Here is an 8,085-nt window from a genome sequence, read left to right as displayed (position 1 = left end):
ATGGATTAGCTCAAAAACCCTAGGCTAATAGAGGTAATAATAGGGCGTCCACTTCCTTAAACCCTTTTAATGTCCTTAGGAATCATGATGAATCCATTCCTGCATATACAAATCCTCCCAAGAATAGAATGAAGTAGGGTTTGAGGAGTCAGAAGAAGGTGAGATCAATGAGGAAGCCCTTACTCAAAAATATTCCAAACCTCTGAGAGCTAACTCTTCGTAAACATCTAAAGGTTCGACTAAGCCTCGCAATCCTCCTTCCAGTGTTGTTGAGGAGATTGCGAGGGTTGTCACCCACCATATGCCCAGAATATCGAGTGGGCGGATGAAGGAAGTAATCACGAGACAGAAAGTTCTAAGAAAAAAGGTAGGCCAAAACAAAACAAAAAAACTATAAGGGAGAGAGAAGTTGAGAAAAATAAAAAAAAACTTGGGAATTAACGAATAATCATCGATTCTTTAAAATGGATAGGAGGGAAAGGTCAAGAAGGAGTTGAAGGTGGGGTCTCTCAAAACCCTACTTCGAAATGAAAAATTATCTTGGAATATTAGGGGTTAGCTTTGAAAAATCCCTAACAGTAAGAGATATGGAAAAGCAAGAAATCCCTTGGATTCTATACCTTCAAGAAACCAAGTTGGATGAAAAAATAGTTCAAAGCAACAGATGTATTTTAGAAAGGAATATCAATTTTGTTTCAACCGTCAAGAGGGGCTTCAGGAGGACTATGCATATATTGGTCAGATAAACATTTCTCCCTCCTGGAAAGTATAAAATCTCTGTTTTAGATAATGGCCCTTGTGGAATCCAAGGAAACAGGGGAAAGGATCCCATTCCTTAATATTCATGCTCGTTTCCTATACAGTGCAAAGGTATAATTTTGGGACTCTCTGTAGGAACTTAAACTTAAATATTTGCATCTGAATTGTGTTATAGGTGGTGATTTTAATACAATTTTTAGTTCTACTAAAAAAAGAGGAGGAAAAATTGTTCAAGATCCCTTTAGGGATAGAATGGAGGAGATAACTGTTGATTGGGATATTTTTTATGTAATCCCAAAAATGAAAGTATACCTGGTCAAATCAGAGGGTAGGGGACAGTTATATTTTTTCCCAACTAGACAGATTATTAATTCACAATGGTTGGCTTCTAAATGGGCTAGATTTTCTCTCATCCATCAGGGCTCAAGGGGAATCAAATCATTGTCCAATATTGTTACAACTGGAAACTATGGAAAATCTTGGTCCAATCCCTTTTCATTTTGATGCAACTTGGATCCAAGAAGAGGGAGCTATTGTTCTAGTCATCCAAGCTTGGTCCTCTCTAGTTCATGGATCCCCGATGTTTGTTTGGGAATCAAAACTCTGAAATATAAAACAAGCCCTCATAAAATGGTTGAATTAATCTTATCAACCTCTCGGGAAAAAGAGGCAAGTCTTGGTTCAACATCTAGAAGACCATTATAAATCAATTGAAGAGGCCCAATCAAGGAAAGGCATTTGCAGAAGGAAAGGGAGTTAACCTGATAAATCTTCTTCACAAGTAGGTAGGAAGAAAATATTTGGTGCCTAAAATCGTGTAGCATATGGCTAAAGGCTGGAGACTCAAATACTTCTTCCATATGAAGGAAAAGGCAAGAGAATCAAGAAATAGAATAAAGGATATTGCTTTGAAGGGTAGGCCAAGAGTCAGCTCATTTGAAGACATTAAGAAGGAGGCATATATTCCTTATAAAAAAATTTACAGTGTAGATCAAATTCCCCTAGAACAGGTAGATGAGTTTCTTAGGGTTATTCCTAATGTGATCATCCCACTCTCAAATCAAAATCTTGTTAAGGAGATTGAAGAGGATGAAGTACAGGAAGCAATCTGGTCATTAGATCTGGAAAAGGACCCTAGCCCTAATGGTTTCTCAATTAGCTTTTTTTCAACTATTTTGGTTGTTAATAAAAAGGACCTTCTTCGAATGTTGAATCATTCAAGAACAAAAAAGAAGTTGGGAGGTGAAACCAATTCCTCCTTAGCACTCATTCCGAAGGAATCTAACATTGTCATTTTTTCTCGCTTTCATCAAATCTCTCTTTGCAACTCCGCTTACAAAATATTAACAAAAGTTATTTCTAATCGCCTAAAACAATTGCTTCCTTCTTTTATCTTTGAAAATCAAGGGGGCTTTTGCAGCACTTGAATATTCTCGATAACATCCCTCTAGGGCATGAAGAAATTCATTCAAGTAAAGAAGTAGGTGAAGAAGGTGTGGTTATCAAACTAGAAATGGCCAATGAATTTGATCGGGTAAATAACTCTTTCCTCTTTCTTGTTCTTGAAAACTTGGGGTTTTGTCAAGAATTTATCCAATGGATTAAGGCTTGCATCAGGGATCCTTGGATTTCCCCTTTGGTTAATGTTATACCTGAGCTTTTTTTCTCTGCCTCAATAGGTCTTCGGAAAGGCTGTCCTCTCTCTCCCTTGCTATATATAATCATGGCAGAAAGTCTTAGCTAAAAAATGGAAGTCGCTAGGCAGGATGAGCATCTTCCAGGATTGAGTATAGTGAGGAATGTAAGAAATATATTGTATCTTGGGATTTCCTGTAAATAAGGATTATAAATCATTCTCATATCTTGGAAATCCTATTTCTTGAGGCCCGCCAAATGGGGAGGATTGGGAAGCGGTTCTTCAAAAAAGTAGAAAAAAAATACAATCACGGGGAGCTTGTTGGTTGAACGTGGCAAGGAAAACAGTTCTTATTAAGTCAATTTTGTCCTCTCTCCCTATATATATAGGGTCTAGTATTCTCACCCCAAATAATGTTATTCATAACATTGGTAGTATGATTAGAAAATTTCTTTTCCATGGGGGCAAAAAATGAGAGCCACTTTCATCTAGTCAATGGGAATATCATCAAATTACCAAAAAGACTAGGAGGATTAGCCATAAAAAACCATGAATATATGAATTTAGCCTTGGGTGAAAAGTTGATCTGGCGAATCCTCTCTGACTCAAAAGAGTGGTGGAAGAAAGCATGAATTTGCAAATATTTTCACAAGAATAGGCTTCTTAGACCATAGAACGAGTATTGGGAGGGACAACACACCAATATCTGGAAGTTTTGTAAAACTATTGCACATGTTCTACTGGATCATCTTGGTTGGAAGTCGGGGAATAGAAGACGCATTCATCTCTAGAAAGCATGAGTTGCATCAGCGCTTATGGCTAATGAAAACCAAGGCATATGGGACTTAGCAATATGGATGGAAGAGCAAGGACTCATCAATTGGACATACCTATCAATGTCAGATGGTGACAGTGTGTGGAGAGGATGGAGTTGTCCCAACTTTCCACCCCATCTCTCCCAATATTGGCTAGCTCTTATTAGATCGTTAAAAGGCTTCGCTCCAATGGCTTTCCATCGACTAGATCATCGAGTATGGTTGGGAGGTAAACAGTCTCATTACACAGTTAAAGAAAGGTACGATACTTTGCTCAAAAAACTCCATACCCCTCCTCTTTCTTAGATGTGGGGCGGGATATGGAATAAGGATGGACTTCCAAATATCAATACTTTTTCCTAGGATATGGTGCATCAGAAAAACAAAAACCAAAAACCAAAAAATTATGTTGAAAACTTTAAAAAAAGGAAGATACAGGGTCCCTCTCGATGTGTCCTTTGTGGTATGGCTGAGGAAGACATCAATCATGTTTTTTGTCAGTTCTCTTTCACATTTGAAGTTTGGAATCTTGATCTACATTCTATCAAATCCAAAATATTCCCACGGATTGGTCTAATATGTTTGTAAATTGGATATCCAAGTACCCCCTGCATCGTAGCAATGATTCGATTATAATTCAATGTTGGATGGCCCTCCCCAAATATTCATGTTGGTTAGTTTGGTTATCCCAAAAATCAAGTAATACTCAGTAATGTCAATCTGATTCAAGATTAAATAGCATTGAAAGCAACCCATCTTCTCTTCCAAGCGATATGATCCGTCTGAGTTGGAAAATCTTTTGATTGAAGAAAAAGAGTGGCTCAAGCTAGACAAACCAACAGATCATGTTGGTATCTTCATGTATTTCAATATAACCCCTCTTTTTTGTGTAAGAATGATGGGAGATCAGTTTAAAGAACAGCGCAGATCCTTTGGAAAGTGTCGACTATTTTTTATGGAGCCTCGAAAGGCAATCTGGGGGAGGCAGGAGCGGGAGGGGTTTTGTATTGCCCCGATGGAGAAATAGAGATGAAATTCGCATGGGGGTTAGGAATTGCACTAAACAATCAAGTTGAGGCCTTAGCTCTTTGCTAAGGATTGAAGATATCCTCCTCAAGGGGACTCTGTTAAATAATCCTAATTGGAGACTCAATTATTTTCATTCAAAAATGTCACAAAATGAAAGATCAAAAAGAAGTATATTTTTCTCCTATCTTCCACCATATTGGGTGAAGAAATTTGATATTATTAACATCTTCCATGTTAAGAGGGAAAACAGCCAGCCTGTTGTTGAACAAGCTAATAAAGGTTCCAATTTAGAGCAATGGATAATGATTATGGACCAAGGGGAGCCAATTTTATATCATATTCCGTGATCAATATAAAACATCGGAGTAGGCCTCATAAGGTTCCAAACGATCTATAATTAGCACCTTACAAGCCACTAATGGATCATATTAATTGCAATGCATGGCAATATTACATCAAGTGATGATATAAGATGGAGGAATGTCATGGAAATCCCACTAGCTGGAAACGGTATGAGAATGATGCCATGACAGGAAACAAGTGGAACTGGACCGTGTCAGCATTTAACCTTTGCCTCAAGGGAAGAAGGGCCAATACTCCTATCGAGCTGAAGCAGTTAATCTCAAGTAAGTTTACGGACGGAGTGAGGGTAATTGGAATGGAGCTTTGATCTGAGTCTAATTAGAGACAAGATTTTTACATTTAATGCGAAAGTGAGGATGTATACAGCAGGAAGCAAGGATAGAGACTAAGTATATTAAGGGATATATATAGGATTTGAGAATGTTAGTGATTCGAATTCAAGTTTGAGCAATCTGTAAAATGGCATCATCCAACAGAAATGCGAAAGTGAGGATGTATACAGCAGGAAGCAAGGATAGAGACTAAGTATATTAAGGGATATATATAGGATTTGAGAATGTTAGTGATTCGAATTCAAGTTCGAGAAATCTGTAAAATGGCATCATCCAACAGAAATGGTAATGGCACTCTTTCTGAGGAACATATAGCATCAATTAAAGAGGATATATCAGCTCTGGTAGCCAAGGTAGGGGACAAAATATTTCAAGAGGATCACTCCCAATTCGCAGTGGTTTCCAACCAGCTTACAGGAATTCGAGAGGATGTACACTAACTTCATTTTTAATTTGACAATTTGACTACCAAATTGAATAATGTGATTTTAAAGTTGACAAAATGGAAGTTACGGTGGAAATGGATACAGTGGGCATTCTGAAAGAAGTTTTTGGGCTTGTTGACGCATATCCATCCGATGAACAAGCTTCCATGCAAGTTCACGAAGTGCAAGGAGAAGAAGTGGTGCCCTCTCTCCAAGAGGATAATGAACAAGTTTCACAGGAAGGAAGCCTTCGTGAGGAGATTGCAGGGAGCAGGTAGCATCTTATTAGTCCCTGCCATCTGGCATTCGGCAGGGACTATAGTAATCGTTCGCGACGGATATAACATTAGTTCTTAGTCGCTGCGCCGTGTTATTCGCTGATTATCATAAAGTTTCGAAATGCCCTGTGCGAGGATGTGCCGAGGTAACCTAGGTTTCATTTGCACCTGAGGTTTTGCCGTCTTATTTGGCCTCTTCCCGAGGCGGAAGAGGCTCGACCATAGCTTAAAAGCAATTTAAGCCCGCTGCATTATCGGTAACCGTCAACGGTTTCGTTTTAATGTTAACATTAATTCGATTCGTATTATCTGCAGGGGTATGCTAAGGTTTGGTAAGGTTTGGTGTTCCCTGTTACAAGATTGTGCATTGGCAGCTGGTGCATGCCATGGTTCAACAGCTGTTAGTATAAGGTGGTTCGGGGTAAGGCGGTCGGCCCTTGTTTATGGTGACTCGAATGCAACAAATAAACTGCAAGCTGCGCAAAAATTTCCCGCAGGGAAGGCAATGGCAGGCCTGCTCTGATACCCACAAGCTGCATCTAGATATGTACCTGCCTCAGATGCATAAATGATGTATTATAACTATACAGCCGTTGTGAAAACTTCATTTACTGAGACGATCCGTGACCTCATCTGCATCTCAGATGTGAAATCTTTATTTACCGTGGCGATCGCTACAGGCCCACCGAACCTGATCTACATCTCAACCATTTCATGTTAATGGATTGAACGGGCACGGCTGTTCTTCCCGTATGGAGCTCCCTGGCAATAATGGTGACTAGCAACTATGGGGTGGCACTGCTGCCCGGTGGCATGTACAATTCGGTCGTGGTGGAGTTTCTTTCTTGCTGGTATGATGGCCTCTATGAACTACCCCTTTACTTTAGTTACTTTTTCACCTGCTAGAAGAACTAGATCTGGTAGCGGAGCCCTGTATCTTCACCTTCTTTCAGACAGGATTTCATATTAGTGGAGCTGCTTGCTGCTTTTGAAATAGATCTTGCTAGGAATAAAGGGCATATGAAAAACTTACCTAGAAGGCTTGATGACGACACTGATATCATGGTGGATTGTTAGGATTGCAAGATCTTCATGTAGTTAAGAAGTCCCTCCTCTTTGACGGCAAGATCTTCATGTAGTTAAGAAATCCCTGCACAATAACACCATATTTTATGCGGTCAAATGTCAAGTTGTCAATATCAATCTTACCTCATGTCAATAGGATGTTTAATCTTAAACGGTTGCCATTAGAGAGTCCTGGATCTCTCTGCTCTTCTCTGAAGGCATAGAATTTGTTGTCTAACAGCGCAAAGAAAGCCATTCACTTAAGCCATTCAAAGAAGCTGTTCACTCACTTCACATATAAGCCGTTCACAACATCACCTACCTACTCCCAAGTCATTAACTGCACGAAGCCATTCAAATAAGCCATTAACTCAAGTGGTTCACCCACTGCACACAGAAAGTGGTTCACCCGCTGCGCACAGAAGCCATTCATTCACTGCATGAATTGTGCAGGTAACGCGACACTTGGTATCCATGCGGTAGCATGAAGTCCAGCGGTCCAGCTGTGGCGACTTTTATATATTTATATATTCTAATTGTCATATTATTTTATTTAATAATTTTTTATATAACTTTTAATTATTCATTTTTTCTTTTTATTAGGTTCAGAGCTTTGACGAAACGGTCTGTGAAAGTGGGGCCGTTGTGGTCTGCTTCAAGTTTTGCCAGAGCAATCTCAAGCAAATCGAAACTATCAATGAATTTAGCTTGATTTCAAAGCTGTATTGAAATCCAGTAAATTAACGAACCTGTAAGATGAAATCTGGCCCTTCTTGTCCTTTTTCCCGTACGCTGACGACATATTGGCTCGCGGATCATGCCTTAATTGTGCACTTTAGATGGGATCATAATGCCTGGGGATCTTCATGGCCGTTCCTGCTCAGCTCTACTTCTCTATATATCTTCGCCATTTTGTTCCTCAAAATGGTTCTCATTTTCAGGAAGAAACCCTTGCCCTTGGGCCCAATTCCAGCATTTTAAAATTTGGGACTACTAGCGATTCGGGTCGCCATTTTTGTGGGGTGTTTGGTGGCAACCTCTGTGGAAATTAAGGAGACAAGATGGATTTGGGGGAAATCCATGAATTCTGCAAAGTGGGTGCTCTGTTTCCCTCTCGGAACTCGCTCTGTTGGCATCACACAAACAGTTTCAGAGAATGAGATAAACAATGGAATCGCGCTGACAAATTCGGAAAACGGTGGCAGTGAGGAAAACAGACACAGCTTTTTCATTTTCAAGCCACGAAAGGTAAAGCTCAATGAACATTCATTGCAGAATTAAACGCTGGCTTTCTGAACTGAGTTACATATGTTAGCTTGATGCAAAATTTAAGTGGCGCTGTTACAGATTGCATGCTATGTAATGGTGATAGAGGATAAAGTG

Source organism: Pinus tabuliformis, chromosome 9 (assembly GCF_031772625.1).
Source record: "Pinus tabuliformis cultivar Carrire ecotype Pingquan chromosome 9, CPIR1, whole genome shotgun sequence".
NCBI classification, from domain to species: Eukaryota; Viridiplantae; Streptophyta; class Pinopsida; order Pinales; family Pinaceae; genus Pinus; species Pinus tabuliformis.
This window is presented reverse-complemented; position numbering follows the sequence as displayed.